Below are 12922 nucleotides of genomic sequence, written 5' to 3' on the forward strand. Positions count from 1 at the left end.
ATTTATTTAAAATAACAAAAACAAAAACAAAGCAGTTTCATGACCAATACAGATCAGAAACAACCATTCAGTCCACATTATTTTTTTTGTTTTTCATTATAACATACAAATGTTCATTTACAAATAATATACCAATATGAGTAAAAGTTTGGATACCAAAATGAAAACTTGGTTCAACTGATATAATGCTTTCTGGTAACAGATGTCCAAGTCTTTTCCCCAACTGGTATGGTTATGATACAAAGCAGAATTGTAATCAGAAATACTTCTGACAGTAGATCTTCTTTCTAAAACACTTATAAAACATCTAACTATTGTTCATATATAGTCATTGACTTAAGTTAACACATTTTCAAAAATAAACAAATAACTGTAATCATGGTTAGTATTGAAACATCAGGTTCACTTCTAGAAAAATGAGCTAGGACTGACAATCTAGGGAAAATAAGGCCTGTTGAAGTGATACCAGAAATGTCCATTGGTTGAATGTTCATGTGTGTGTCTCTGCATATGTGGGGATGAATAACTATCATAACTTCCCATTCACCATTGGACTAGTGGACAACATGCAAGAGTAAGAGGAAGTTGGACCTAGAACAAGGGGATACATAGGCATCACCAACATGAAGTTGGCATGGTTGACAAAGCACTTTTTGTATTGTTAGGGTTGTGTTTGACTGACCCAACATAGAGAGTGATGTGAGGAAGGAAACAGGAGTGATGGATTATGGGACTGGCTGGTGGACATGTACTGAAACTATTGTTGATGGGACTATGGATGTGTTGTTAGCTTATCTTCTTCCATTTCTCAGTTTCTCTTCCCTTCTCTATTTTGTCTTTCTTTAGAAAATAATAACGATACTCTTGCTTCAAGTAGATCTTATTTGGCAGCTAGTCTGTCTGGCAAAAACATTTGGGTAAACAGTTGCTTTCAAACTCTTTCTCTAGAGCCTAAATTTGCTCTTGGGTTAAAGGATGTCCTATTTCTTTGCAGTTTTCATTTTGGAAGTTTCATTTTGGCCTAATATGAATCTTTCCCATTTCAACTGGCTGGATTGATATTCTCTCCCATCCCTTCTTTCCTGTTATGGGCAGTCACTTTTCAGCTATGTGGTCTAAATGAAGCAAAAACCTGTGAGAAAAATACCATTTTCCCCCTTTACACTTGTAGATTTATAAGCTAAGATTATTTGAAATATCCTTCCTTCTAGTCACATTATACTGTAAAGTCATGTTGAGTTTACAAGAGCTTAAAATCACAAAGTTCTTTCAATATTTATGCTGTTGTCATGTCTCTAACAGCTTATACTCATATTATGAGATATTTGAACCTAAGTACTAGTTTACATTTATTTGTATTTTCTTAGATTTGGCTCATTATTCCAATTCATCAAGATTTTTCTGAATTCTAATTCTGTTACCTGATGATTTGGATAGTTTTTTTCACTTTCAAATTTTATAAACATGCCATTTATTCTTTCATTTAAGTCAGGAGATAGCAGACTACAATTTGTGAGGCAAATTCAGTTAACCTCTCAGACCATCAAGCTAAGAACTTGAAAATAAAGTTTAATTATATTTAAAAATATAAAAAATTACAATAAAGTTGTATCATATTTTATAATGCAAAACCATTCTTAGCTCTTAGACCATACACAAACAGGTCAATTGTTGATGATCTCATTCTGATAAAAGACAAACTTTCCAGAATAAATCTTTTTATTAATCAACAGGTTTTGAATATAGTCTTTAAGCAAATAACAATCCAAATAACTAGGTCAATCAATATTATTATATCTTAACCTTCAAGAATATCATGTAATGCTATGTTAAATGCCTTAATAAGATACAATATAGTCTCATTAGCGGCATTCCCCTAATTTATGTTAGTTAAAAAAGGGAATGAAAGAATGAGTTGTTCTTTGTGAATCTGTGTTGCCATCTAATATCAATGTCCTCCTTTCTAAATTCTCACTAACTGTAATTTAATGAATTAGTCAAGAATTTTGCCATGAATTTACATTAAAATTATTAGTCTATAGTTTTTAGAATCGCCTCTTTTTGAAAATCAGGACAACTTTTATTCATAGCTAGTTTTCTTGTTCCTCTCTCATTCTCCATGGTTCTTCAAAATAATGAGTCCATTCAACCATCAGTCAATCAATCAATCAACATATATTAGGCACCTATAAATATGCCAGTACAATCCTAGGCACTGGTGATAGAAATATAAAAAATGAAATAGAGCTTACATTATGGTGGCATGATGGTAGGAATTCCTAGTAACTCATACCCCCAAAAGTTCTAAAAGCCATAAAATTATGACTCTAGTTACAATTTAGAGGGGCAGAACCCACAGAAAGACTGAGTTATACAATTTACCAGTCTAAGACAACTTAGAAGATCCACAGGAAAGGTCTTTTTCACTGGGACCAGGGGTTTGAAAGAGCCACAGTGAAGCTGAGCCTGAGAGTAGCAGGGCTGAAGCCAAGCCGAGCCTGAGCAAACCAGCTCTAGCCTTCCAGGAATAACCCATGCCTGGGTCCCTGGGCACACCTGTGTCTGTGACAGTAGGGATGGTTTTCAGACCTTCTGGTCCAGGGATCTCATGGGACTACTTTGAAGGGGTGGTGAGAGAACTCTGCCACACCAGAGTGAGAGTGGAACCCAGGCTAGTACTGGTCTAAGAGCAGCAGGAATCAGCAGAGCCACCTAGCACCTCCAGAGCATTCAGCCCATAGATGTTAAGGGGGTCGGGGGAGACTACAGAGGTCTCTCTACTCTCCCTGGGGCAGGACTTTGATCACTTTCAGATCCAGGTTGTAGTTTGAGCCCCCATACTACCATAGCAGTAGCTCTCCTCACAGCTCCAGGATAGAGGGGTGGGCCTGTGGTCATCCCCAGACCAGAGCACAGACAAGAGAGCAGTCAGTGCCTCTCATAAGACTTTAGAGAAATTAAAGTCCCTGTGGGGGACCCCAAACCCCCTCCCCCCAAAATATTGGGAATAAATAGGTCTTTGGTTGAGGAAATGAGCAAACAAAGAAAAAGAACCTGACTGTAGGAAATTACTTTGGTTCCATGAGGATCAAAATACACATTCAGAAGATGGAAAAGTTGAAGTTTCTGTATCCAAAGCCTCCAAGAGAAATAGAAAATGGCCTCAGGCTATGGACAAAGTCAGAAAAGACTTTGACAAACAAATAAGGGAGGTGGAGGGAAAACTGGGAAGAGAAATGAGAGTGATGCAGGAAAATCATGAAAACCAAATAAGCAGCTTAGTGAAGGAGATCCAAAAAATGCTGAAGAAAATAACATGTTAAAAACCAGTGTAGGTCAAATGGAAAAAGCAGCCCAAAAAAGGCAAATGAGGAGAAGAATGCCTTTAGAAGCAGAACTGGCCAGCTGGAAAAGGAGATTAAAAAAGCTCTCTGAAGAAATAATTCCTTAAGATGTAGAATGAAACTAAAGGAAACTGATGACTATGCAAGAAATCAAGAAACAACAAAATAGATCCAAAAAAACCCTGAAAAACTAGAAGGGAATGTGGAAAACATTGGAAAAACAATCGACTTAGAAAACAGATCCAGAAGAGATAATTAAAAAATTATTGGGCTACCTGAAAGTCATAACCAGAAAAAGAGCCTAGACTTCATTTTTCAAGAAATAATCCAGAAAAATTGCTCTGAGATCCTAGAAGGAGAGGGCAAAATAGAAATGGAGGAAATCCACCCATCACCTCCTGAAAGAGATTCCCCCCCCAGAACTCTCAAATTTCAGAACTCCCAAGTCAAAGAGAAAAATACTACAAGCCCCCAGAAAGAGATAATTTGACTACTGTGGCACTACCATCAGAATTACACAGAATTTGGCAACTTCTACATTAGGAACTAGTAGGACTTGGAAAATGATATTCTGGAAGGCAAAATATCTTGGTTTATAACCGAGAATCAACTACCTAGCAAAACTGAACATCCTCATTCAGGGTAAAAGATGAACTTTCAATGAAACAGGGGACTCTTGAATTTTCCTGTTGAAGCCACCAGAAAGAATGATCTTCAAGTACAGGACTGAGGTGCACCATAGAAAGGGTGGATGGAAAGGATGAATTATGAGGAATTTAATGATGGTGGACTGTATGTATTCCTCTGTGGGATGAAGATACTGATAATGCATATGAACTTTCTCATTTATAAGAACAGGTAGAAGGAGCATATATAAGCAAGGCACAGGAGGGAGATGAATATGACGGTGTAATGGAATCATTGGGTGATAAAGGAAAGTGCTGAGAGAAAGGGAAAGGAGATGTAGAATGGGCTAAGATTTTTACATAAAAGAGTCAAGAAAAAGCTTTTATAATGGAATGGAATGGGGCAAGGCAAGGGGGAATGAGTGAACCTTTATTCTCATCAGAAATGGCTCAGTGAAAAAATAACACACATTCAATAGGTTATAGAAATCATCCTTATCCTAGAGAAAAATTAGAGGAAAGGGATGGGAGAAAGGGGAGGGGAGGGGTGGGATAGGATAAAAGAGAGATCATGGGAGGGGGGAGTCTTCTACAGAGGGATGGGGTGAAAGGAGAGAGAGAGAATAGAATAAATAGGAGTAGGGAGGAATAGAATAGAGGGAAATACAGCTAGTAATAGCAACTGTGGAAAAAGATATTGAAGCAACATCACTGATGGACCTGTCAGGTCTGTGTCTGGAATGAGCTGCTTATGATAAAGAAAGCAGCTCATTCCAGAGATAGACCCGATAGAATTTTAATATGGGCTGAAGTACACCTTTTTCTTTCTCTCACTTCATTTCTCTTGAGATTTCTCTATCTTTTGGGGGGGGGGCATGGGGGAGGAGAGCTTACATAATAACAGAAGAAAAACAAATATCTGTCTGTCTGTCTAAACAGATTAGATATAGATCTATATATGTGTATTTACATGTATATATACAATATACCAGTCTTCACATTGTTTCCATGATATATATTGATCCAAACTGAATATGATGAGAGAGAAATCATATCCTTAAGGAAGAAAAATAAAGTATAAGAGATAGCAGTTTTTTTTCTAAATTAAAGTTAATAGTCCTTGTTCTTTGTTCAAACGCCACAGTTCTTTCTCTGGATACAGATGGTATTCTCCAATGCAGAAAGCCCCAAATTGTCCCTGATTGTTACACTGATAGAATGAGTGAGTTCATCAAGGTTGATCATCACCCCATGTTGCTGTTAGGATATAACAATGTTCTTCTGGTTCTGCTCATCTCACTCAGCATCAGTTCATGCAAATCCCTCCAGGCTTCCCTGAATTCCCATCTCTCCTGGTTTCTAATAGAACAATAGTGTTCCATGACATACATATACCACAGTTTGTTAAGCCATTTCCCAATTGAAGGACATTTACTTGATTTCCAATTCTTTGCCACCACAAACAGGGTTGCTATGAATATTTTGTACAAGTGATGTTTTTACCTTTGTTCATCATCTCTTCAGGGTATAGACCCAGTAGTAGTATTGCTGGATCAAAGGGTATGCACATTTTTGTTGCCCTTTGGGCATAGTTCCAAATTTCACTCCAGAAGGGTTGGATGAGTTCACAGCTCCACCAACAGTGTAATAGTGTCCTAGATTTCCCACAACCCTTCCAACAATGATCATTACCCTTTCTGGTCATATTGGCTAGTCTGAGAGGTGTGAGGTGGTACCTCAGAGAAGCTTTAATTTGCATTTCTCTAATAAGTAATGATTTAGAGCAATTTTTTCATATGACTATGGATTGCTTTGATCGCCTCATCTGTAAATTGCCTTTGCATATCCTTTGACCATTTGTCAATTTGGGAATGGCTTGTCTTTTTGGAAATTTGACTCAATTCTCTGTATATTTTAGAAATGAGTCCTTTGTCAGAATCATTAGTTGTAAAGATTGTTTCCCAGTTTACTACATTTCTTTTGATCTTGGTTACAGTGGGTTTTGTCTGTGCAAAAGCTTTTGAATTTAATGTAATCAAAATCATCTAGTTTGTTTTTAGTGATATTCTCCATCTCTTCCTTAGTCATAAACTGCTTCCCTTTCCATAGATCTGACAGGTAAACGAGTCCTTGAGCTTCTAGTTTACTTATAATATTGTTTTTTATGTCTAAATCCTGTATCCATTTGGATATTATCTTGGTATAGGGTGTGAGGTGTTGGTCTAATTTAAGTTTCTTCCATACTAACTTCCAATTTTCCCAGCAGTTTTTATCAAAGAGAGAATTTTTATCCCAATAGCTGGACTCTTTGGGTTTATCAAACAACAGATTACTATAATCATTTCCTGCTGTTGCACCTAGTCTATTCCGGTGGTCCACCACTCTATTTCTTAGCCAATACCAGACAGTTTTGATAACTGATGCTTTATAAGATAATTTTGGAACAGGTAGGGCTATGCTGCCTTCTTTTGCCCTTTTTTCATTGAATCCCTGGAAATTCTTGACTTTTTATTTCTCCATATGAATTTACTTACAAGTTTTTCTAATTCATTAAAGTAATTTTTTTGTAATTTTGATTGGTAGGGCACTAAACAGATAGTTTAGTTTTGGTAGAATTGTTATTTTTATTATATTTGTATTTTATATTCGTAGCACTTTTGCAAGCCTCAGCTCATTCTGTTCTTTAGCTCACTTAATTCTCTTTTCACAGGAATGTGACAGTCTGTTTTATACTTTCTTAATAATGTAATTATTTCTTTTTTGTCATATATTTTAAAAACCTGAAATTATCAGAGAGACCTCTGTGCAGTCACATTAGCTTCTTCATGTTTTCTTTTTTTACAGTTTTTCCCTTTACAACTGTATTGCTGGAATTTGATTTTTGAAAGCCTCCCTTGAGTCATACTTCCTTTCAGATTCTCAGGTTATGGGATCATTATTTCTCTAACTTTTTTTTTTCAGGAAAAGTATAGTCACAAATGTTTAATTGTTGAATCAAGTTTTGGGGGTATCCATGGATGCACTAATGGCACATCTCCTTACAACTGAATCCTCCAAGTGCATTAAGTTTTAAATATGGCTACAGATGTAGTACTAACATGTCTGTAATCTTTCAATTCAACAGGTCTTCAAAACAGGTACTTAGCAAGTCGGGAGATCCTATCTCCAACTGAACTCCTTCAGTGATGGGATGACCTTTACTCAAGTCCTTAGACAATACACTGAAATGCCTTTCAACAAGTGAAAGGCAGTATTTAATGAAATCATTGTAATTTAAGTTACTTATGCACAAAGTTAGGGAACTTAAGATGGATTCAATAGGACTGGCCTTTGGACAGGCTGGGGCCTAACTCCCCCCCCCCCCCCCCCCCCCCCCCCGCCCGCCCCGAACAATTCCCCCACCCCCCCCCAAAACCCGTAACGGGTAAAAGTCATAAGAAATTATTAAGTAGGCTTTCCCCTTAGTTTAGTGAAAGAAACCAGATTTAATTAAAACTTTTCTAAGACGTGGGGCACGGGCACCTAGCCCTTGCTTTAAAAAAATAAGTTGCCTAAATCTTTTAAAATAAACATTCAAGTATGACAGCTTGGTTGTAAATGGATTTACGGGTGAAACAGAGAGAAGGGATATTTCTTATCTAACCCCAAGCCTACCTAATCTGCATAATTTCTCTATTAGAACAGTCATTCATGATCGAAATGCTCAGGTCGATGAGACCAATTAAATAGGGCCGTTATGGTACACGTACAAAAAGGAAAGGAGTCTCCTGGGCTGCTTCTGACAATAAATAAGGCGGCGGCGCGGCTACTCGTGTGTGGCCTGCTTCAAGTCGGCCCGCTTTCCCTTCTTCTTGATGCCCATGAAGATCATCTTGGTGCCCGGGATGTACTTCTTGGGGTTCTCCAGGTACTCCATCAAGGTGTCCTCGCCCCAGGTGATGCCTTTGTTCTTGTTGGCGTCGGTGTAGGAGAAGCCGGCGGCCTGGCCCGTCTTGCGGCCGAACAGCCCGTGCAGGTTGGGGCCGCTCTTGTGCTTGCCGCCCTTCTCCACCGTGTGGCACTGGGCGCACTTCTGCACGAAGATCTTGCCCTTCTCCATGTCCCCCATGGCGGCCCAGTCCCCGTTCGGCCCGCTGCGCCCGGCGCTGCCTCTCTCTCTCTAACTTTTTAAAAGTTAACTTTTTAAAATAAAGTTCAGGATATATATTTCTGACTATACCTAGTACTCCCTTACCTACCAATGATATAAAAATGACAAAATTCATTTCTTCTAAGGTCCCTTCCATTTCCTTTTCTTGTTTGGTATTGGATTCAAAGTAGCATTTCCCCTTGTTTTTTATAATGTCAGTAAAGATTCTTTCCCCTCTGACCCCCCCCCAAAGCTCTTAATTTGTGCTTCTTTTATATATTTACATTTTATGTTAAGTAATGTGTATATGTTATATGTATATAAGATGATGAACTCATAGGACTAGAAGCATGCCAATAAATCTTTTTATTTAAAACAATTTCTCAATTACATGTAAATTTTTAATATTATTTTTTTGTTTTTTTTTTGCAAGGCAATGGGATCAAATGACTTGCCCAAGGTCACATAACTAGGTAATTATTAAATGTCTGAATGGATTTGAACTCAGGCCCTCTTTACTCCAGAGCCAGTACTCTATCTGCTGTACCAACTAGCAGCCTTTAACATGAAATTTTTAAAAATTTTGGTTTCCAAATTCTTTCCTTCTTTCCAGCATTAGATGACTAAAGTCATTTCCTAATATATATCATATACCTAATCTCTTCCACTACTCTACTTTTTAGCCGGTATTGAATTGTTTTGATGATTACCAATTTGTAATACTGCTTGAGATCTGATACTCTGATGTTATCTTAGTTTATATTTTTTCATTGATTTCCTTTATATTTTTTGACTTTCTGTTTTTCCAGATTAATTTTATTATTATTTTTAGATATCTAAAGATATTTTTGAGTAATTTGATTGATATGGCACTGAAAAAACATACAATTTATTATGTTGGTTGAACCTACCCATGAACAATAAATATTTCTCCAATTTTTTAATAGCATTTTACTTTTTCAATTACTTGTAAAAGTAATTTCAAACATTCATTTTTTTATTAAAGTTTTTATTTGAGTTTTACAATTTTTCCCCAATCTTATTTCCCCTTCCTCCACCCCCCCCAAGGAAAGCAATCTGTCAGTCTTTACTTTGTTTCCATGTTGTACATTGATCCAAATTTAGTGTGATGAGAGAGAAATTATATCCTTAAGGAAGAAACAAAAAGTATAAAAGATAACAAGATCAGACAATAAGATATCTGTTTTTTTCCTAAATTAAAGGGAATAGTCCTTGAACTTTGTTCAAACTCCATGGCCCTTTATCTGGCTACAGATGGTATTCTCCATTGCAGACAGCCCAAAATTGTCCCTGATTGTTGCACTGATGAAACGAGCAAGTCCATCAAGTTTGAACATCACCCCCATGTTGCTGTTAGGGTGTACAGTGTTTTTCTGGTTCTGCTCATCTCACTCAGCATCAGTTCATGCAAATCCCTCCTAGCTTCTCTGAATTCCCTTCCCTCCTGGTTTCTAATAGAACAATAGTGTTCCATGAAATACATATACCACAGTTTGCTAAGCCATTCCCCAATTGAAGGACATTTACTTAATTTCCAATTCTTTGCCACCACAAACAGGGCTGCTATGAATATTTTTGTACAAGTGATGTTTTTACCCTTTTTCATCATCTCTTCAGGGTGTAGACCCAGTAGTGGTATTGCTGGATCAAAGGGTTTGCTCATTTTTGTTGCCCTTTGGGCATAGTTCCAAATAGCTCTCCAGAAGGGTTGGATGAGTTCACAGCTCCACCAACAGTGTAATGTCCCAGATTTCCCACACCCTTTCCAACAATGATTATTATCTTTTCTGGTCATATTGACCAATATGACAGGTGTGAGGTGGTACCTCAAAGATGCTTTAATTTGCATTTCTCTAATCATTAAAAATTTAGTGCAATTTTTCATATGACTATGGATAGCTTTGATTTCCTCATCTGCAAATTTCCTTTTCAAATCCTTTGACCATTTGTCAATTGGGGAATGGCTTTTTTAAAAAATAAATTTGACTCATATTTTAGAAATGAATCCTTTGTCAGAAACACTAGTAAAATTGTTTCCTAATCTACTACATGTCTTTTGATCTTGGTTACAGTGGCTTTGTGCAAAAGCTTTTTAATTTAATGTAATCAAAATGATTCAGTTTGTTCTTAATGGTGCTCTACGTCTCCTCTTTGGTCATAAACTGCTCCCCTTTCCATAGATCTCACAGGCAAACTATCCCTTGCTCTCCTGTTAAGTTCCTGGTAGACTAGCTGTTCAGGAAGCGTTAGGTTCCTGTCGCCAGCTCGTCTTTACCCAGGCGAAACGTTGAAGGAAGATTTCTCTTCTCCCCCCCCCCCCCCCCCCCCCCCCCACACACACACAGAGTGAAATTCATTGTGGCTTCGGGAGTAGAATTTGTTGTAGACATTAGGGTCAGAGTCTTGGCACCAGTGAGAAGTAGGTTTAAGGGTTTGGGTCACGGTTAGCACGCATAGCGCAGTCAGGCAGGCAGCAGTAGCCAAAAGGAACAGCAAACAGGTCTTGAGCTGGTTCGGACTCCTGCTAAGGAAGAAACTCTCTCCCTCTGTGGCTCTGCCTGGGAGACTCTACTTCTGGCTGATTCCTCAATGCTGAATACGTATTTGTTTCTTCTTACTTTCACAGGTTCCTTCACACTTCTTTGTTCCAACTTCCTTAAAATCAGCCTCCTGGTAAAAATCTATCTGTTACCTCTCCGAAGTCCTCTGCTTGGGGTTGTCACCTTGCTTGTATCTGCTGGTTCTTATCCTGGATCCCACTCAGGAAGCTCTGTCTTTGTGTCCCTCTTCTGGCACCATTTGTTAAATTCCTGTTAGACTAGCTGCTCAGGAAGTGTTAGGCTCCCGCTGGCTAGCTTATCCTTTACCCAGGCAAATGTTGAAGAGGTGGGAGACAAGGATGGAAAGTTCTCCAAGTTCTCCAAGATCTCCAGCATCTCCTTATTCTCCATTTATTAGACCAAATACAAGTGCTTAAATATCCTTCTCAGTCCCTGGTCCACTTCCACGGCACTCTACAATCAACCAGTAAAAAAAAACGTTCTGGTGCTAGAGGACACCAAGTGATGAAAATTTACATACTCCCACACACAACAGTTCCTTACATTCTCCTAGTTTGCTTATAATATTGTCTTTTATGTCTAAATCCTGCACCCATTTTCAACTTGTTTTGGTATAGGGTATGAGATGTTAATCCATTCCAAGTTTTTGTCATACTGTCTTTCAATTTTCCCAACAGTTTTTATTAGAGTGAGTTCTTATCCCAGAAGTTGGACTCTAGATTTTATCAAACAGCAGATTACTATAATCATTTCCACTGATACACCACTTTATTTCTCAGCCAGTACCAGACAGTTTTGATGACTGATGCTTTATAATATAATTTTAGATCTGGTAAGACTAAGCCACCTTCTTTTGCACTTTTTTTCCATTAAATCCCTTGATAAACTTGACTCCTTGTTTATCCATATGAATTTAGTTATAATTTTTTCTCTAGTTCATTAGAGTAATATTTTGGAAGTTTGATTGATAAGACACTAAATAAGTAATTTAGGTAGAATTGTCATTTTTATTATATTAAATTGGCATTTCCATGAACAGTTCATATTTAATCATTTATTTAAATCTGATTTTATTTCTGTGAAAAGAGTTTTATAGTTGCTTTCATAGAGTTTCTGAGTCTGCCTTGGTAGACTCCCAAGTATTTTATATTGTCTGAAGTTATTTTAAATTGGGATTCTCTTTATAGATTTTGTTGCTGTATCTTGCTAGTAATATATAGAAATGCTGAAGATTTGTGTGGACTCATTTTATATCTTGCAATTTTGCTAAAGTTTCTAATTATTTCTAGTAGTTTTTAGATGACTTTTTAGGGTGACTTTTTTACATATACCTAGAGGTATACCATCATGTCATCTACAAAGAGTGAGAGTTTTGTTTCTTCCTTCCCATTTCAAATTCCTTCATTTTCTTTTTCTTCTCTTATTGCTGAAGCTAATGTTTCTAATACAATATTAAATAATAATGGTGATAATGGGTATCCTTATTTCACCCCTGATCTTACTGGGAATGCCTCTAGCTTATCTCCATTTCATATTAAGCTTGTAGATGGTTTCAGATAGATACTGCTTATCATTCTAAGGAGCAATCCATTTATTCCCAGGTTCTCTAGTGTTTTTAGTAGGAATGGGTGCTGTATTTTGTCAAAGACTTTTTTAGCATCTATTGAAATTATCATGATTTCCTGTTAGGTTTGTTGTTGATATAGTAAATTATACTGACAGTTTTCCTAATATTGAACCAACCCTGCATTCCTGGAATAAATCCTGCTTGGTCATAGTGTATTATTGTAGTGATAACTTGCTGTTGTTTTATTGTTTCTTGATAACTCATGGAATCATTAGCTTCCACTTTCTCGAGTCCAAGTTTTAAGTAGTTATTTTCTTTAGTGAGCTTTTGTACTTTTCCCTAATTTGTTTGTTTCTATTTATTAAGGAATTTTTTTCTTCAGTGAATTTTTGTATTTCTTTTTCCATTTGGTTAATTCTGTTTTTAAAGATGTTATTTTCTTCAGCATTTTTTGAGTCTTTTTTTTAAAAAATTAAACTATTGACTCTTTTTCTGATTTTCTTGCATCTTCCTTATTTCTTTCTCAATTTCGCTCTATCTTTCATTTTAATTTTAAAATCCTTTTTTGAGCTCTTCCAGGAATTCTTATTGGTTTGTGTCCAATTCACATTTTCCTTTGAAATTTTACTTCTAGGTGTTTTGACATAGTTATCATCTGAATTTTTTTCTTGATC

The 12922-nt window shown here is 36.9% G+C and overlaps 2 pseudogenes; both read right to left on the reverse strand.

The window, feature by feature from the left end:
• Nucleotides 1-341: 341 nt before the first annotated feature.
• LOC141503254 (paired box protein Pax-6 pseudogene) lies at nt 342-1078 on the reverse strand (annotated as a pseudogene).
• A 6697-nt stretch (nt 1079-7775) lies between these two features.
• Nucleotides 7776-8078, reverse strand: LOC141502775 (cytochrome c, somatic pseudogene; annotated as a pseudogene).
• Between the last annotated feature and the right edge of the window lie 4844 nt (nt 8079-12922).

This window comes from Macrotis lagotis, chromosome X (assembly GCF_037893015.1).
Source record: "Macrotis lagotis isolate mMagLag1 chromosome X, bilby.v1.9.chrom.fasta, whole genome shotgun sequence".
Taxonomy (NCBI): Eukaryota; Metazoa; Chordata; class Mammalia; order Peramelemorphia; family Peramelidae; genus Macrotis; species Macrotis lagotis.